The sequence below is a fragment of the Protopterus annectens genome, chromosome 17.part0, assembly GCF_019279795.1.
Source record: "Protopterus annectens isolate FY-2018-M chromosome 17.part0, PAN1.0, whole genome shotgun sequence".
NCBI classification, from domain to species: Eukaryota; Metazoa; Chordata; order Ceratodontiformes; family Protopteridae; genus Protopterus; species Protopterus annectens.
This window is the reverse complement of record NC_056751.1, coordinates 165,374,621-165,393,284: the sequence shown is the minus strand read 5'-3', so window position 1 is coordinate 165,393,284 and position 18,664 is coordinate 165,374,621.

The following is an 18,664-nucleotide window of genomic DNA, read 5'->3' as shown; positions in this document are numbered from 1 at the left end:
TGATTTTCTGAATTGTTTAGTTCTATGCAAATAGTACCTGAGCTGACGATGGACATCCAAAAATGCAGTTTCTGTTCAGCTCTGTCGGAATAGTTTGGGAAAAAGACTGGTAGGTCTATAGATTGGTTAATGTTGGTTTGAGATACGACTTTGGGAAGAAAGGAAGGGTTAGTTCTTAATGATACCCTGTCCTTATGAAAAACCAAATAAGGGAACGAATGCAGAGAGCTTGAATCTCGAAACCCTTCTTGCAGAAGTGACAGCCAGTAAAAATATAGTTTTCCAGGTCAATAACTTCAAAGAACATGAAGCAGACTGTTCAAGGAGGTAGTATCAAGGATGCCAACATTAAGTTCAGATCCCATTGCGGAGGAGGATGCTTTATAGGTGGTTTTAGGAGAAAACTCCTCTGAGAAAGGCCTTGCATAACCTATGAGACATAATGTTATTGTCATGCAGGCCAACATGATACTTAGAAATAGCAGCCAGTTGTACTTTGACTGTAGATGACGAGGATCCTGAATGAAAAACCTCCGCCAGGAAATCTAAAACGAATGTACAGGAGCAGTAAAGGGATCAATATTCCTAGAATTAGCCCAAATAGAAAACGCCGCCACTTGCTAGCATATACAGTCCTAGTGGACGACTTCAAGGAAGAGACTAAAATGTCTCTGAGTCCGAAATCATCGGTAGCCTGGCTAGGTAGGAAGTGGAGCAACCAAGCAGTGAGGTTGAGAGAATGAATGGCCCGTGCTGCTGACCCGATAGGTGGCTCAAGAGATCCGGCACTTGCTGCAGATGCCAGGGCTGCAGCAGCAGCTGACGATGCAGAGACGGAAACCAAATTTGTCGAGGCCAATATGGGGCAATGAGGATCAACTTGGCTCTCAAAGCGGTGGCTTTCTGAATGACTTGTGGAATCAAGGGAAAGGAGGAAAAGCGCACAGAAGTCCCCGGGGCCAATCCTGGGTTAGAGAGTCTCTCAGAGGTTGGCCTGGAAGGGAAAGAGAGTGAAGAAATTGGGGCACTTGTTGTTTTGAGGAGTAGCAAAAGATCGCAACAAGGAGTGCCCCACTTCAGAAAAATCTGATCCACTACAGATTGATTGAGAGACCACCGTGAGGCATCAGAATGGATCTGCTCAGCCTGTCCGCTAATAGGTTGGACCTGCCGGGATGTGCGTTGCTATCAGAAACCGCTGAGAAGAGATCGCCCACTGCCAAAGTCTGAGAGCTTCTCGACATAACGGATAGGACCTGGTCCCGCCCTGCTTGTTGATGTACCAGACTACGGACATGTTGTCCGTCTGTACTGCAATAGTCCCCATGGGAAGAAAGTCGTTGAGGGCTTGCAACGTTAAAAGCACTGCTCTCATCTCCAGGACATTTATGTGCAGATGGTATTCTATGGGTTGCCACGTCCCGTGGACCATCCTGCCCTGATAATGCCCCCCCCCACCCGATCAGAGAGGCATCCGTAGTGACTGTGGCAACTGGAGGAGGGGGAATAAAGGGTCGGGAGGGGGAATAAAGGGTCGGCCCTGATGAAGAAGAGGGGAAGATATCCACCAGTTCAGATGAGTTTGGCACGACTGTGTTACCAAAATTTCGTGCCTCATCGGGAGACTGTGGTACGACCACTGCGTGAATAGCATCCACTGCAGAAGACGCATGTGGAAGCGAGCCAGAGGTAGAAGAACAATGGCCGCAGCCATAAGACCTAGAACCTTCAGTATAAATCTGGCTTTGATCTTGTTGCTTTGCAAAAGAAGCCGAACAAATTTTTGGATGTCCAGAATTCTTTGATCTGTTAGTCTGGCTAACATTTTGACGGTGTTTAATTCTGCGCCTATAAAGGTGATAGATTGGCAAGGCAGCAGAGAAGATTTTTCGAAGTTTACTGAGCTTCCCAAACTCCTGCAAAGCTGTAGAGTGTAGTCTCTGGACTGAAGGAGCTGACACTTGGTGGTGGCAGAGAGGAGCCAGTCGTCCAAATAGGGAAACACCTGGAATCCTCGACGTCTCAGATGAGCTGTGACCACTGCCATGCATTTGGTAAACACTCTGGGGGCTGAAGTGAGGCCAAAGGGCAGGGCTCTGAATTGGTAATGACTGGTCCCTAGCCGAAAGCGGAGAAACCTTCTGGAGCGCCTGTGAATCTTTAGTACGCATCCTGAAGGTCTATAGAGCACATCCAGTTGTCTTTGCCCAGAAAGGGCAGAATGGACTGAAGCGTGACCATCCGGAATCTTGCCTTCTTGACAAATCTGTTCAGATTGCTCAGGTCTAATATTGGTCTCCAATCTCCCGTCCTTTTGGGGACCAAAAAGAATCTGGAGTAGATGCCGGATCCTACCTGGTCTGCTGGCACAGTCTGGACAGCTCTTTTTTCTAGGAGCTTTGAAACCTCCTGTTCTGCCAAATCCCTTTGACCGGGTGAGATGTCTGGAAGGGATTGTAGAGGTAGGAAACCTTCGGAGGGATTTTGTAACCCTCGGATATAATCGACTGTACCCATATTTCTTGAGATAGGGATTGCCAGGCTACTGGGTACAGCGAAATCCTTCCCTGACTGCCTCAAGGGTGGACAGTCGGGCAACACCTCAGGGATGCTGAAAGGGCTTCTCAGGAAGAGACTCCCTGTTGCCCTGGTTCTGAGGACCCCCTGCCTCTAGGGCGGCGTCTTATTGTTACCCCTCTGCCTCTGGGGGTAAACTGACCACGTGTCCGTGTAGCTCCTTGGGCTTTACGGAACCACATCTTCCCCCTTCTGACCCTTGGGGTATGGTCTAGAAGGAGTGGAAAACTGGACTCCAACGGCAGAAAGAGTTTTACCGTCCTGCTCACACCTGGTCAAGGTATCCTTCACCTGAGGTCGAACAAAGCCGAACCATCAAAGGGGTATTAGTGAAGGACGCCTTAAAGGGTCCAAATTACAAAGCCGCATCCAGGCTTGGCGTCTAAGAGCAACTCCTGTGCCTGCGGCCCTGCTCGCTCCATCGGCCGCATAGGATATGAGCCGCATGGAGGAGTTAGATATGGAATTCAGGATAGCAAGCTGTGAGGCAATCTTTTCCTGAGCCCCAGCAGCAGAAGGATCCTGGACTACTTCTCCCAGTTCCTTGAGAATATCTCGTTGAAGCCTGGTGAAGTGACAAAGATAATTCAGCGAACGCATAGCAAAGGTCGCTGAAGAAAACATCCACTTTCCATACCTGTCCATGGTCCTAGAGTCCTTATTAGGAGGATGGACAGGTACTGAAGGATCCGCCAGTTCCTTCTTAGTGGCAGCCGCCACCACCATAGCATCCACCGAGACACCCTTGGAAAGGAACTGTTTGTCCGAAGGGGCTGTAATGAATTTGGATGGTCTTCTGGGGACAGGTTCCACAGAATCTGGAGCCACGCCTAACGAGCCACTACCTGCATAAGTGGGGCGAAAGGCGGAGACACCCAGGAGGTGGAGGGTCGGGATCCAAAAGCCTCCAGGCATACCGACTCATCCTCGGAGGGGTCAATGGAGGCCAATTCCCCTCTGTTTGAGGAGCTCAAGGATGTCTGAAAAGGAGACATCCTCAGAGGGGACCGTGGGAACCCTCCGACTCATCCAAGTCGGTATCAGATGTAGTAGACTCAGGGAGTCTGTGTGTTTCCTCTTACGTCCTCTTCCGAGGGGTTCCCCTGCAGGATCAGGAGAAACCTCGGAAGAGGAGGAAATTCCCAGTGGGGAAACCTGGGGCGATGGATCCCTGGGCCTGTGAGCAAGAGGCTGGCAAGAGGCATCTGCAGGCACTGAAGAGGGAGGAGCTAGAGGGATGGACCGTTGACCAGGCTGGCTCAGAGGCCAGGACACTCCTCATCACCTCAAAGGCTCCTCTCCCGGGAGGCCGGAACACACCCGCTCGAAGAAACAGGAATGGTCGGCTCCAAAGAGAGAGAAGGCTCAGAGGCCGATGTCGGCGAGCTTACCAGCGAAGCCCGAGAGGGACAGCGGGGTCGGACAAGGGTCCGATGCCACTAGCCCCCTCGGAGCCGACAGTCGAAACCCGACGACCGGATCCCTCCAAGGAAGGTCTCAAGGAGGAGATCGGAGCCGAGGACGACGGAGCTGAAGGATGTATCGGCTCCGGCATCGAAACAGTCGCTGTCCCGAGAAGCTCCGGCCCCGAACTGCGGTGTGGAGTCGGAGGAGGAAGTTCAAGGATTGGGGCTATAGCCGAAGTCTGTTGAGACGGGCTATGGAGCATTTGGACCAGTGCCTGAGACTTCAACAGCCTGCTTACCACCCTCTCTAAATCGTGGTCAGACAGCCTGGAAGATCTCGAAGATCGGCTCCGATGGCTCCGCCCGACAAAAGAGGAGACCCCGGGCAGTGGATACTCAGTATAGAAGGGACCAGGATCTCACGGTCGAAGCCATCGGGCCGAAGTCCCTTGAACCCCAGATGGAGCCGAGGATATCTCTGCTCCAGCCGGAGCCGACAAGGCCACAGTAGTCAGGGTATCGGAGCCGGCCGGCGCCGAACCCACTACTTTCAAAGAAGATGTATCGGCTCCAGCCGAGCGATATCGGCTCCGACGGGCGGAGCCACCGAAGGAGGCTTGGACACTGTAGCCTGAGCCTTCGGTGGTTTAGGAGGTTTTCCTGACCCTAATTTAGGAGGAGAACCTTCTGGCTTAAGTAAGCCTCAGAGGATGAGTTTATTCCTCCTTTCCTGCAGGACTCTCTGGCTAAAAGCATGACATAAAGCACAGGAGTCCTGCAGGTGCAAAGGCCCCAGGCAATAAACACAAGAAGTGTGACCGTCTGTCAGAGACATTTTCTGACAGCACTGGTCACACTTCTTGAAGCCTGAGACCTTGCCCTCTTTTGACATCCTAGGAGGATGGAAACACAAACAATCCCAACAAACACACAAATTAATCCCTTACACAAACACACAAGAAGGGAATAACCAAAGGGAATTAGGCCTGACTAAAAAACTTTAGATAAAGAATTACAAAAGGTTTAAAAACAAGGGAATAGGGTGGGCTGTAACTAACTACAGACTAAACTGACACTAAAAGGGAAAATTAAACCCCTAACTACACTTTTTCTTATTTCACAAGAAAAAACTTACCTCAGCTGGCAAAGGAGACCTCTTTCGCTAAGCGGCAAACGAGATCTGAGGTAGTTCCGCCTTGCATCATGGGATATAGGGTTGCCTCGAGCTGGTAAAAGGAGTTCTCGAGCTAAAGCAAGTGCCGAGTCGGAGCCGAGGATCGGCTCCGAACCCATCCAGCAAGAATGAAGGCGAGATTGACAACTTAACATCTAGGCAGTCTTGTATCAACTATGGCTTATCTGAACCCCTACATAATTATCTTTAACCTCTGTCATGGATTACATCCCCAAAGCCTGGAAAACCACCACTGTAATGCCACTACACAAGGGTGGACAACCACGTGATCCTCGTAATTATAGCTCTGGATCCACATCAACATGAGTTTGTGGAAAGGCATATCCTCCCCCCTTACTCTCATTAATTTCTTCAAAAAGATCATTGATGCAGCACAGAATATCTGTACAGTGCATACAATTTATCTAAACCTGGGCAAGGTCTCTGACACCATTTTCCATATAGGCTTTAATAAATGACTTGAAAATACAAATACAAATCCATGTTTTGTGGTGGATAGTGATCAGGTTATCTGACAGAACCCACGAAGTTAGAGACACAAGTGCCACAACTGGAAGCAAAAATATCAGCAGGGTACCACAGAGTTCTGTGTTGGGCATCTCCTATTTGGTATCCATTTCACCAATCTTCATAGGTGCGTACTAGGCTAATGGCTCTGGAGCCTTTACAAGCCTAACCCATAGGACTACCCTGGCATTGTGCCACTCTACCTTGGTTCATAGTGCCTCTGTCGAGCAGAGCCACTGGGGTGAATTTTCCATTTCCCATCCACTCATCAAGATTTCTCTTGAAGAGGGCCAGTGAGGTGCTCTGCTCGACATGTATGGGAAGTCTATTCCATAGAATGGGCAGTCAATGGGGTTATGAACCTGTCCCTCCAGCATGTTCATAGGTAGGCACTAGGCTATCTGCCCAAAGGCATTTATAAGCTTAGCTAGAATGTGTTGCCTTTCGCCACCCCCTTAGATTAGTTCCCTGTGCCTCTGCCCAGCAGAGACACTGAAGTGATCCCCGGGTTAAACTTTGTTTCTCCATCCACTCATCAAGGTTTCTCTTGAAGAGTGTTAGTGAGGGGCTCTGCCTAATGTAGATTGGAATCTTGTTCTGTTGATTGTGGTAATGAGGTTGAGGTCTCTGGAGCGTGTGGTACGGAGGGATTGGGATTTCTAACAGAGCTGGGTCAGACATGGCTTTGTAAGTCAAGCAGAAATCGCCTCTAAGTAGGCGATATGAGGCAGAGAATAGATGGAGTTTTTTGAGTCTGTCCATATAGGACAAGTGTTTAGGGCCTAGGATCCACTTTGTAAGGTACTTTTGTGGTCTCTCCAGTTGTTGCAGGTGTCTAGTGAAGTACGTGCCAAATGGGGCACTGCACTCTATGACTGGCCTAATGAGGAAGAGTAGAGGGAGACCATGCCCTCTTTCTTCCTGGATCCAAAACCCTTAGTAATGAGATTTGCCACATAGAAGAAGGACTTTCTGGCCACAGTGGCAATGTGGTGGTCAAAACAGAGGCAGCTGTCAACTATAACGCCTTCTGTGTTCAGTGAACTACGATCGATATGGTAATTCAGGGGAACCAGGTTTTTCCCAAGGGGATGACAACATTTTATGGCACTGAGCTTAAGGCCATGGTTCTGACACCAGTCGCTGGTGCCATTGAGGCCTTTCTGTAGATGTCAGCATCACTTAGGGAGTTAATAATCGCTCCCAATTTACAATCGTCTGCGGAATTTTGTCAACCAGAGTCTCTTCGTGTTGGCCTGGACTTTAGAGAAGTAGATACCAAACAGGAGAGGACCCAGGACCGAACCCTGTGGGACTCCACTCTAACGAGTCGACAGTCTGACTTGGAGTCAGCTACTTTCACACTGTGGGTTCTATCTGTGAGCCAGTTTGCAACCCACATAGTGATATACGGGTTGATGCCTAGCTTAGTGAGTTTTTCCATGATTCCTGAGTGGGGAATGGTATCAAAGGCCTTGGCCATATCAAGGCTGGCTGTATGAACCATACTGCCTTCATCCACAGTTCTGGTGACTTGACTCAAAGTCGATCAAGTTGAGCAGGCACGATCTACCTTTCGCAAAACCAAACTGTGTAGGATCCAGACTTTGGAGATTCTTTATATCCTTGTTTATTAGGTCCATGATAATGATGCATTCCATAGCTTTGCATATCAGACTCGTCAGGCTAATGGGGTGATAGTTCCCAGGGTCTGTAGTCACTCCTCCCTTGTGGAGAGGGATGACTGTACCAATGCACCATTCGGAAGGGACAAAGCCTGAGGTGAGGGTGTGACTGAACAGGGCACACAAGTGAGGTGCCAGTTCACTCTGTAGTTCATGTAGAACACAGCCAGGGATATTGTCAGGTCCCATAGAAGCTGTATTCTTGGCCTTGGGCAGTGCTGTTCTAACCTGTGCAGCAGTAATACTGGGTGCCTGGCAATCTACTGATATGGTGATTGGCCCTTTGGGGGAGAGGGGTAAATTTGGCACAATCTGTCAGCCAGTATATTGGCATCTGTTGGCTTGGGATAGGAGGTACCATTGTGCAGTAGCTCAGAGCAAATCTGGGTATGGCCGTGGAGATTCTTTACTTAACTATAGAAGGCTTGTGGTTGTCTTTATTATCTGCTGCAATTCAGTTTTCATAGCTAGCTTTAGAGGATTTGATGAGGGATCTCAACCTTTTGTTGAGGCTGATAAAGGAGCTTTTCCAGTCGTGGGACTTCACCTTATTCCGCATCAGTTTCCTCCTTCTGTTGTAGAGCTTGTGTATGGCAGGGGACCACCAGATTGGCTTCCTTTTTTTGAGGAGAGCATCTTGGTTCTATTGGGTATGGCGAGATGCATGCATTTGTGTACATGTCCAAACAGTGCACTGGTGTATGAGGTGGTCAGGCAGCTATTCTCCATTTACATGGGTGCCATGAGTTAGCCAACTCTGTTTTTAGGTGCCCAAAGTTAGCTTTGGAGAAGTTTTTCATGGTGGTTACCTTTGTGGGGGGTGGGAGGGATGTGGATTTCCAAGGTGATTAGTTTGTGGTTGAATCTAACCAGGGAGGAGTTGACTATTGGTGTAGAGCAACGGTCACCCATATTAGTAATGACCAGGTCAAGGATGTTGCTACCTCTAGTGGGGATAAGAACGAGCTGGTTCAGGGCATTGGAATTAATGAATTCTAGAAAGTGTTGAGCAAGTGTATCGGTACACTAGTAGTTTTCCCAATTAATGGAGGGGTAGTTGAAGTCACCCAGTATGAGAGTGTTAGGTTGGAGTTTAATATTCTCCAGGGTGCTTAGGAATGTGGAGTGTGAGTCTTGGGACATGGTTGGGGACCTATAGCAGGCTACGACCTGAATTGCTGTCTTACCCAATAATGTTAGCTGCACCCGAAGTATCTCAGATGCGTTATGTTAGGCTATCAGTCTGGAGGTATGCGCATCCTTTATGAATATGGAAACACCACCGCCTTTGGAGCTTCAGTCCAAGTTCTGGGGCCGAAATATGTGGAATGAGTTATAGCCTTATAGTGCAGGGGTGCTTTCTGCTGCCTTGAACCAGGTCTCTGTTACAGCACAAATGTCGACGTTCTCCATTTTAAGGAGTGCTTCAAGTGAGTGAATTTTGATATTTAGACTTCCAGTGTTGAGCAGCATGACCCTCAGATTGCATTAGTTTGTAGCTGTTACGGTGGTAATTTGGTCTTTGGCACACCACCTAAAAAAGGCACTACAGGGGTGGCAAAAACCTTGGCCAGTATCCGGAAGCCCGGGGGTGACAGATGCAGGCCATCTCTGGCAAAGAATCAAGGTCTGTCAATCATGTCATCCCAGGCAGACAGATACTGGATCCCCTTAGAATGACACCAGAAACGTAGCCAGTTGTTGAAATCAATCATTTTCTTCTTGTATGGTGTTATCATTCTGGGGGATGGTAGGATGCTGCTCAGGGCTAGAGACATACCCGTCTGCGCTACATAATCCAAGAGCTCCTCAGTGTTGCTTTTCATGTAGTCCGGGGAGGTACATCTTAGGTCATTCACACCCACATGTACAATGACAGAGTCATATTTGTACCTGTTGTTGAGGGACCAGAGTGTGTGCGTTATGTGGCAGATCCTGGAACCTGACAGGCAGCTGACTGTTACTTTCTCTTTATTCAACCTAGTGAGTGGGACATCAGTGTGCCTCACTACTGAGTCCTCTATGACTAGTGTGTTGGGCATGCTATTTTGCCTTAGGGGCTTTGGTTGAGTGGCACACTGTTTAGGAGAATTATGTGTCTCATGATTAGTGTTGTGTTGCAGTGGTCGAGTGCGTTTCTGCCTTGGAGGTCTCTGCTGTTTGGGTAGATTTTTATTGGCTCAGTGAAGGTGGGTGTGTGGTTTGTGTTTTTATGTGAAGACAGTGCTGGCGTGTATTCTGGAGGGCTATGTGTTCCATGTGGTGTGGTGCAAGTGTTGACCTTCTCCTCTTGACCATCTATTCCGGTCTTGGCTGGAGAGTGTGTGGCGCCCAATTTGAATATGTAAGTGCACCTCTCGCAACTCTGAATGTTGGGAAGTAAGAGGAGAGGGTTGTCCGTGTACATGAGGCAGTTGCTACATTGCATCAGGATGCCCAAGTTCACCAGATTAATAGGAGAAAGCACAGGGAACTGACCTTTAGACATGCAAGGAGGGGTGGGCATTAATAATAAGTACTGGAGCTATTTCCTTGTAGAAAGTTTAGTGCTGGTAGCACTTTCAATACTCCTGGCCAATGGTTACCTATATTGGTAGAAAAAGCTTAGATACCATCGACTTTTCAGTTTAACAGGGCTACAATTCTCTACTGATGTAAAACTGCTCCAATATGGGTAAACTGGCACAAGGACAAGTCTCAAATTAAATGCAAAAGAAATGTATTGTTTCATTTGAACAAAACATTTCCAGTCCTTCTACATAGGCAAAGTAGTCCTCCAATCAGAGACCGTCATAAGAGACACCGGCACCATTAATGATAACTCCTTAACTTTTTGACCATCATATCACCACCAGAGTTCATTCGTCTTTTTATCTGGCCCAGTTAATATCCAGTGTCATCTCAGATATCCTCTGATCATTTCTCATAAGATCCAATATTACTGGAACATATCACTTAACTTGAGAGATTTCAGATTCTTGCCTATGCATATCAAAAGATCAGTGGCCTTAGGACCCTCTTTGATCCTAACAGATTGGCAGTCCCCCTCCTGGCAGTCATTATCTTACAGACTCTAGTGATCTGGTTTAACCTTTTGAGCTATGAAAAGACCAGAACATGATTGATTCCCTATACCTTCAGAGAACTGGTTTCTCAAAAACAGACTTAAAGGAATTAAACTTCTAGTTTTTCCAGGTCATTTTCACCCCAGTACATGGTGACCATTAGGATATTCCCACATCAGATGCTACCCATTTGTTCCTCCACACAAGGCTCTGTACCAGAATTCCAAATGGGGCAAAAGCCATCTGAGAAAGCCTTCTTACACATGCCCATAAGGGCTGTATGTGCCTTAACTTGCATTCTGACAACTGAGGATATTTTTAGAGCCTTAGCCCAACCTCCTGTGGAGGGTGAATTACCATGGGGACACAGTACACAGTCTCCATTGCAAGTGAATGCTCTCATACACTTTAGGGGACCAATCTTATTCCTTTGCCAACATGCAAGCAGTTTCTGATCTAATGGTACCACCAGGTGGTCATAATAGTTAAACAAAGGACACACACAACTTCTTCCTGACTGTCCATGTGACTCAAAGCTCCAAATGGACTTTTTGACAAGATACTGATCTCTGGACCAATATCTGAAGTCCACATTTTTGTTCTTTAAATTCTCAGAAATCATTCAAACTATATAGTTTGCAGACTTGTTTTACTGGCTCTCATACACTTCACACATTAAAATCTTTTAATTTTAAGTGACCAACAAACAGATCATGTCTTTATTTCTGTTCAAAATTCTTTTGAAAATACTGTTTTACTTATACATATCATGGCAGAATGGCCTATTCTACTTAAGGTTATGCAAGTCTGAAAACGCCAGGCAAGGTTCATTCCATGCTTCTGGGCACATCTACACCATTTAAAACACTGCTATCTTGGTGTTGCACTTCACAGCCCCAGAGATTTCTCTTTCAGATCTACTACTTGCCACAAATCCTACCCTGCCTTTATTGCTAGTGTTTGTAATATTTGAGTCATATTTTACATTACAAACCTCTTCTTTAAAAAGAGTACTTTCACCTGCTAAGCACTCATCTAGAGTTCCCAATAAAGTCGTCTGTTCCTCTTCAGTCTGCCCTTGCTTCAACCTTTCCTACATCGGAAATTATTCTATAGACCACAGATTACTCTCTATCTCTTACAATCATACTACGCAGCTCAGCAAACAGCCTTTGACTCCATTTTTCAGTTCCATAACATGCATCTACAGGCTACACAGGACCTTGTGCTCTTGCAAACAGCAAATATCCAATAAATAGCAAATTATTTCCAGCTGTCAGTAACTGCTTCATTTACCTCCAAGTACTGCTATTTTGTCTTCCTTCATCATTGAAAGACAAAGTGGTAAATAACTTTAGCTGAGAAGTATGTTGGAAGGCAACCACAATCAACTTACATTGAAGAATAAATCACATTTTTGGGTCCAGAGCTTCCACTTTTCGGCAAAATTATCTTCATACAGCTCAAATATTCCAGAAAGTGCAAGTGAAGAACATTTCCATTATACCAAAACAGAGGTGGTCAACAACAAACATACTTGTTCACTCGTATGGCTATGTTTCTTCATGCCTGCCAGGTATATCACCCACTTTGACATGTCAGCAGGGCCAACTGCTATATGGAGGTCAATGGGGTACATACCCTCCTTGTGAAATCGTGACCCCCACCCCCCCACAGTACCTCATTCCCTGGAATACTAAACATTAATACAAAAACAAAGCCTTATCCACTCCAAACTGAAACCAGGCACACACAGCTGCTCACCTGTGGCTCTTTCTGTTTTCCTCAATATTACAGGAACAAATCTTATGCAAGAGTGGTTCTATTTTAACTTTACACAGCAGAGCACATGTAAGTGTGATTCTTCATTTTGGAGAGCAGTGCAGGTCTTCTGAAATGCATTTTTAACTAGGAGAGCAAAGAGACTTTAAAAGTTGAACTGCTTTTATGTGTGTATATATGATATATATATATATATATATATATATATATATATACACACACATACATACATACATATACACACACACACACACACACACACACACACACACACACACACACAGGTACATAATGTTATATACACACACACCACCCCGTTTATTAGAGTTATTTTTTTTTATTTAGAGGTCACTGTCTGGTTAAGTGACTTAATCCGAGTCACAAAGTAGGCAGACGAAGTTAGAAAGAATCAAATCCTGTACCCTTAACTACAGGAAGCAGCTTGTTAAGACCTTGGAATGTTAATCTTCTACACCAACTTTGTTTTTGTAAGTCACTAGGGACTACAGTCAATATTATTATTAGAGTTTTGAAAATTTTACTGTTCAGGATATGCAGGTCTTGTAGCATCTATTGCTGTTGTGAGCGTTTTGAGTGAATTAAAGTTCTCTGATACTTAAGGCTCTGAACTATTAAACTCCTTGCTGTAGTCAACAGTACAGGGTTTGAATCATCCCACCTCCATCTGCCTATAATGTGAGTGAGATAAAGTCACTCAGACAGTATTCCTGGATCACCCCTGAAAAGGGACACTTTCTCCATTGGTTTTACCCAGTTAGCAAATAGATGTTGCACAGCATGAAGTCTATGAGTTTAATGTTAAACTATTAACAATGAATCCATTTTTAATTTAACTTTTTTGCAGCTACAAGAGTGTGAAATGCACTGTTAAGCTACAGCAGTTTGACAATTACCACAGATGATTAAGGTTATGCACGGTTAATGAGGTGTTTCCTGTAGTCTAGTTTAAGTAGTCATTGAAAAATAAGAAATAGTAATTTAACCTGACTAAAAGAAAGCAGAATATATGTGAAAACACTTATAAAGTAAAGGCACTGACAGGTGATTGGGGGCTATGATGTTATATTTTAAAGCCAAACACTGCATTGTGTCATACCTGGATCTAAACTAAAAAAAACACAAGATGCTGGAGCCCATGGGGGCCACCTCTGGAATTATAAAAATGTAAAAAATGTATACAGAGTCTAAAAGTAATGTTAAAGTGTAGAAAACATCAGGACCTGACAAAATAAACATGTTTTTTTTTTTTCAGTCAGTGGGTGTGGGTCTTCATTAAATCTAGCTCTGTGAGATCGAACCTTAAGTCCTGACAGCAGTTTCAGTTAAGAGTATGTTTACTTCTTACAATGATCTCAAATATGAAAACAGTGACTATTGAAAGCAGTAGGAAAGCAAAAATAAACTATGTTAGGAGGCAACCTGTGAGCTGGCAAAGCCTTCAACAAAGAACAAGACTATCATTTGGCAAAGGACTGTACATGATCCTGTGCATGTGTATAAAATAAAGAGAGAGTGAGAGAGTGAGAGAGAGAATACAAACTTGAAAAGTGAAAGCCTGAGAACACCACCACCAAAGCTTAAAACTGCCTGCAGACTTAAAATTAAAATAAAATAAATGAATAGGACTCATGATATAACAAAGGCTGTAGTACACGTAATTTATTTCTATCCTAAAAAGTGATCCATCCCAGAAAGATAGAGAAGAGATTTTGTGTGCATGGATATCAAGCTGCTAATGAATATACTTTCTTTGGAGAATATATATTAAGATGCCACATATTATAGGTTCATTGGTGTGTACTAGGCTAATGGCCCAGGAGCCTTTACAAGCCTAGCCCATAGAATTAACCTGGCTTCGTGTCACCCGACCTTAGTTCATACTGCCTCTGCCGAGTAGAGCCACTGGAGTGATCCCTGGGGTGAATTTTCTATCATCAAGATTTCTCTTGAAGAGGTCCAGTGAGAAGCTCTGCTTGACATGTATGGGAAGTCTATTCCATAGTATGGGCAGTCTCTGGGTTATGAACTTGTCCCTCCAGCATGTTCTGTTGATTGTGGTAATGAGGTTGAGGTCTCTGGAACGTGTGGTGAAGAGGAATTGGGATTTTCTTCCGGGATGCAAAACCCTTAGTAATGAGATGTGCCACATAGAAGGACTTTCTGACCACAGTGGCAACATGGTTGTCAAAAGAGAGGTTGCTGTCAACCTGTGTTTCCACATCTCTTATAACACCTTCTGTGTTCAGTGGACTAACATCAATGTGGTAATTCAAGGGAACCGGGTTTTTCCCAAGGGGGATGACGACACATTTTTGGCATTGAGCTTAAGGCCATGGTTCTGACACCAGTTGTTGGTGTCATTGAGGCCTTTCTGTAGGATGTCAACATCACTTGGGGAGTTAACAAATCGCTCCCAGCTTGCAATCGTCTGCGAACTTGGTCAGCCAGAGTCCCTTCACGTTGGCCTGGACTTCAGAGAAGTAGACACCAAACAGGAAAAAACCCAGGACCGAACGCTGTGTGACTGGCCGGCAGTCTGACTTGGAGTCAGCTACTTTCACACCGTGGGTTCCATCTGTGAGCCAGTTTGCAACCAACCTAGTGATATAGGGGTTGATGCTTAGCTTAGTGAGTTTTTCTATGATTCCTGAGTGGGGAATGGTATCAAAGGGCTTGGCCAGATCAAGGTAGGTGGTATGAACCACCATGCCTTTATCCACAGCTCTGGTGACGGACTCAAAGAAGTCGACCAAGTTGAGCAGGCATGCTCTACCCTTCACAAAACCAAACTGTGTAGGATCCAGAGTTTGGAGATTCCCTATATCCTTGTTTATTAGGTCCATGATGATGCGTTCCATAGCTTTGCATATCAGACTTGTCAGGCTAATTGGATGATAATTCCCGGTGTCTATAGTCGCTCCTCCTTTGTGGAGAGGGTGGACTGTAGCAGCGAGCCAAATCGGCAGGGATAAAGCCTGAGGTGAGGCTGTGATTGAACAGGGCACACAGGTGAGGTGCCAGTTCACTCATGTAGAACACAGCCAGGGATATTGTCAGGTCCCATAGAAGCTGTATTCTTGGTCTTGGGCAGTGCTGTTTTAACCTCTGCAGCAGTAATACTGGGTGCCTGGCAATCTACTGGTATTGTGATTGGTCCTGGGGGGGTGGGGGGTATAGTTAGCTCTGAATCTGTCGGCCAGTATATTGGCAGTATCTGTTGGCTCGATATAGGAGGTACCATTGCGCAGTACCTTAGAGCAAATCTGGGTATTGCCGTGGAGATTCCTTACATAACTATAGAAGGCCCTGTGGTTGTCTTTGCCATCTGTTGCAATTCTGTTTTCATAGCTAGCTTTAGAGGATTTGATGAGGGATCTCAACCTTTTGTGGAGGCTAATAAGGGAGTTTTTCCAGTCTTGGGACTTTGCCTTATTCCACATCAGTGAATAAAGTCTATCGTTCCACAAGTAAATGCTGTCACTCTGTGCAGAGTAGGTTAAGTAAGTATAACAAACGAGTGCAGCAAAAGTAAGGTTTAAAACGACATAGTTTAATTTCCAGTGGGTGTACACAAACGGATGAGCGCTTTCACAATAAATGCTTCTTCAGATCCTTCTAGTGAACACAGAAGTCCACTCTTTATATATAGATCCAATTAACCAATCAGTAACTGCTCATCTGAGCATCTTTCCACATCAGTTTCCTCCTTCTGTTGTAGAGTTTGTTTATGGCAGGGGACCACCAGATTGGCTTCCTTTTATTTTTTTATTTTTTTTTTTTGAGGAGAGCATCTTGGTTCTATTGGGTGTGGTGAGATCCATGCATTTGTGTACGTGTCCGTACAGTGCATTGGTGTATGATTCAGCTGTCCGTACAGTGCATCGGTGTATGATTCAGCAGTCCTGCAACTATTCTCCATCTGCATGGGTGCTGTGAAGTTAGCCACCTCTGTTTCTAGGAGCCCAAAGTTAGCTTTGGAGAAGTTTTTCATGGTGGTTACCTTTGTGTGTGTGGGGGGGGGGGGGTGGATTTCCAAGGTGATTAGTTTGTGGTCAGATCTAACCAGGGATGAGTTGACAATTGGTGTAGAACAACGGTCGCTCATGTTAGTAATGACCAGGTCAAGGATGTTGCTACCTCTAGTGGGAGTAAGAACGAGCTGGTCCAGAGCATTGGAATTAATGAATTCCAGAAAGGATTGGGCTAGTTTATCGGTACGAGTAGTTTTCCCAGTTAATGGAGGGGTAGTTGAAGTCACCCAGTATGAGTGTGTTAGGTTGGACCCTAATATTCTCCAGAGTGCTTAGAAACATGGAGTGCGAGTCTTGGGACATGGTTGGGGGCCTATATCAGGCTACGACCTGAATCACTGTCTCACCCAATGTTAGCTGCCCCTGAAGTATCAAGGATGCGTTATGTTGGGCTACTAGTCTGGAGGTGTGCGCATCCTTTATGAATATGGAAACACCATCGCCTTTGTAGCTTCGGTCCGAGTTCTGGGGCCGAAAGGTGTGGAATGAGTTATACCCTGGTAGTGCAGGGGTGCTTTCTGCTGCCTTGAGCCAGGTCTCTGTTACAGCACAAATGTTAATGTTGCCCATTTTAAGGAGTGCTTTGAGCGAGTGCATGTTGAGATTTAAACTTCTAGTGTTGAGCAGCATGACTCTCAGACTGCATTTGTTTGTAGCTGTTACGGTGTAATAAACTTCAATCCCGAGTCTTGAACCCGTACACCATAGTCAAAGCAATTACCTACGATAAATTAAACAGTGCTCGAATTATCTTAGCATGCTTAACACTGAAATAAAATTGTATGATTAAGACAATCTTCTTGCCACTTTTTTCCTTCTTTAGTTGTAATTTGATTTTCACCAGAAAAACCTGCATATTATTCAACCTGCAGGAAGTCACTTAAATAAAAAGGATCTCATGCGTCACAGATGAAAACAGGCTTTTATGCATAGTGAGCCCAGTCATGCAAAAAATGGCTAACGTGATTTACCTTGCAGGGTTAATTTACCTTTATTCATACTTGTTATTCCTCTGACCAGTGTTATAATTAAATACATTATTTTAAGTTTACATTCTTAATTGTTTAACCTACATTGGGCTGTACATGATTCGTGGAACAGTAAGTACATGTGCAAATGGAGCTGTCAATAAAGTACAGATTAAATTGTAAACCACAGACGTGTTTCATCAGTTTGGGTTACTGACAAATACAATATACACTGAATTACTACTTGTTACCCATTATGTACCATATGTTTATATGATTGCAAAACAAGTCAAACCAAAGACAAGACAAACCTGGATTAATTTATTGTGAATGTCACAAATGCTCTTTAATACCTCTGCATTAATATTTGAATGCAATGTCAAAGATAATCAGGTGCAACATTCTCAAACTTATAATAGAGAATGACCATACAAGTTTTGCAGATTTGACTTGCACCTTAACCATGGGACACAAAAAAGCCTATAAATATTAAAAATAAACCACAATACAAAATCAACAACATATCTTATGTTACTATAAAATAACACTGCATCAGCTTATCACTCCTAAAGTAATCCTGCATTATAGCAATACAACCTTACATGTTCATTATTGCTTAAAATATACATTTAACAGTGCAAGGAAAAGAATCCTGTTCAGCAATGACATGCTTACATGAAAGTCTTCTTAATCAAGACTATTTATCACTAACACAATAATGTATGAATGAGTGCATGAGCTACATGCATTGTCACAATTATTGTAGCATGGATGTGCTACATCAAGTGCTGGTCTGCACTTATAAAATGTCTTAGTCATACCATGACACTGTTACAGGTTCCAGAAACAAATGGTTTTACAGACCATTTCCATACCAGAAAAAATAGAATGTCAGTTTTGAAAGATAAAGGGATTCAAGTATATTTTTATTAAATAATTTTTTGCCATGAAGTCTGCATTTTACTTGTCATTACACTGAAAACATTAATTGCTTTTTAAGATTTGGAGGCTCTTCATATCCAAGGTTAGCAGGCTAGTATGATACAGACCACCTACATTATCACCATTCTGTCACTAGCAAGCTGACATCGGCCACTACCCAATTCCATGTCAGCCAACTCAACTACCCAGGCCGGTACTCAAAGAGGTGTCATCTACTACACAGTCAGTTATCAAACCTAGGTCATTTCTTGCACAGTTAAGAATAAAAACCTCAATAATATGAAGCCAGCTTCGAAACATTTTTAAACACCCATGTTTCTGGTAATTTACTCGTTTTGACACATTTATATAATAATTCAAGATATGGTCTTAAATAAAAGGCATACAAAGGGACAACTGGTGAGAGCTGACTGCAAATCACTGTCAGCATTTTCTACAAAAGTGACACCTCTTCAAAAACAAAGGTCAGGAAAGGCACAAGATGC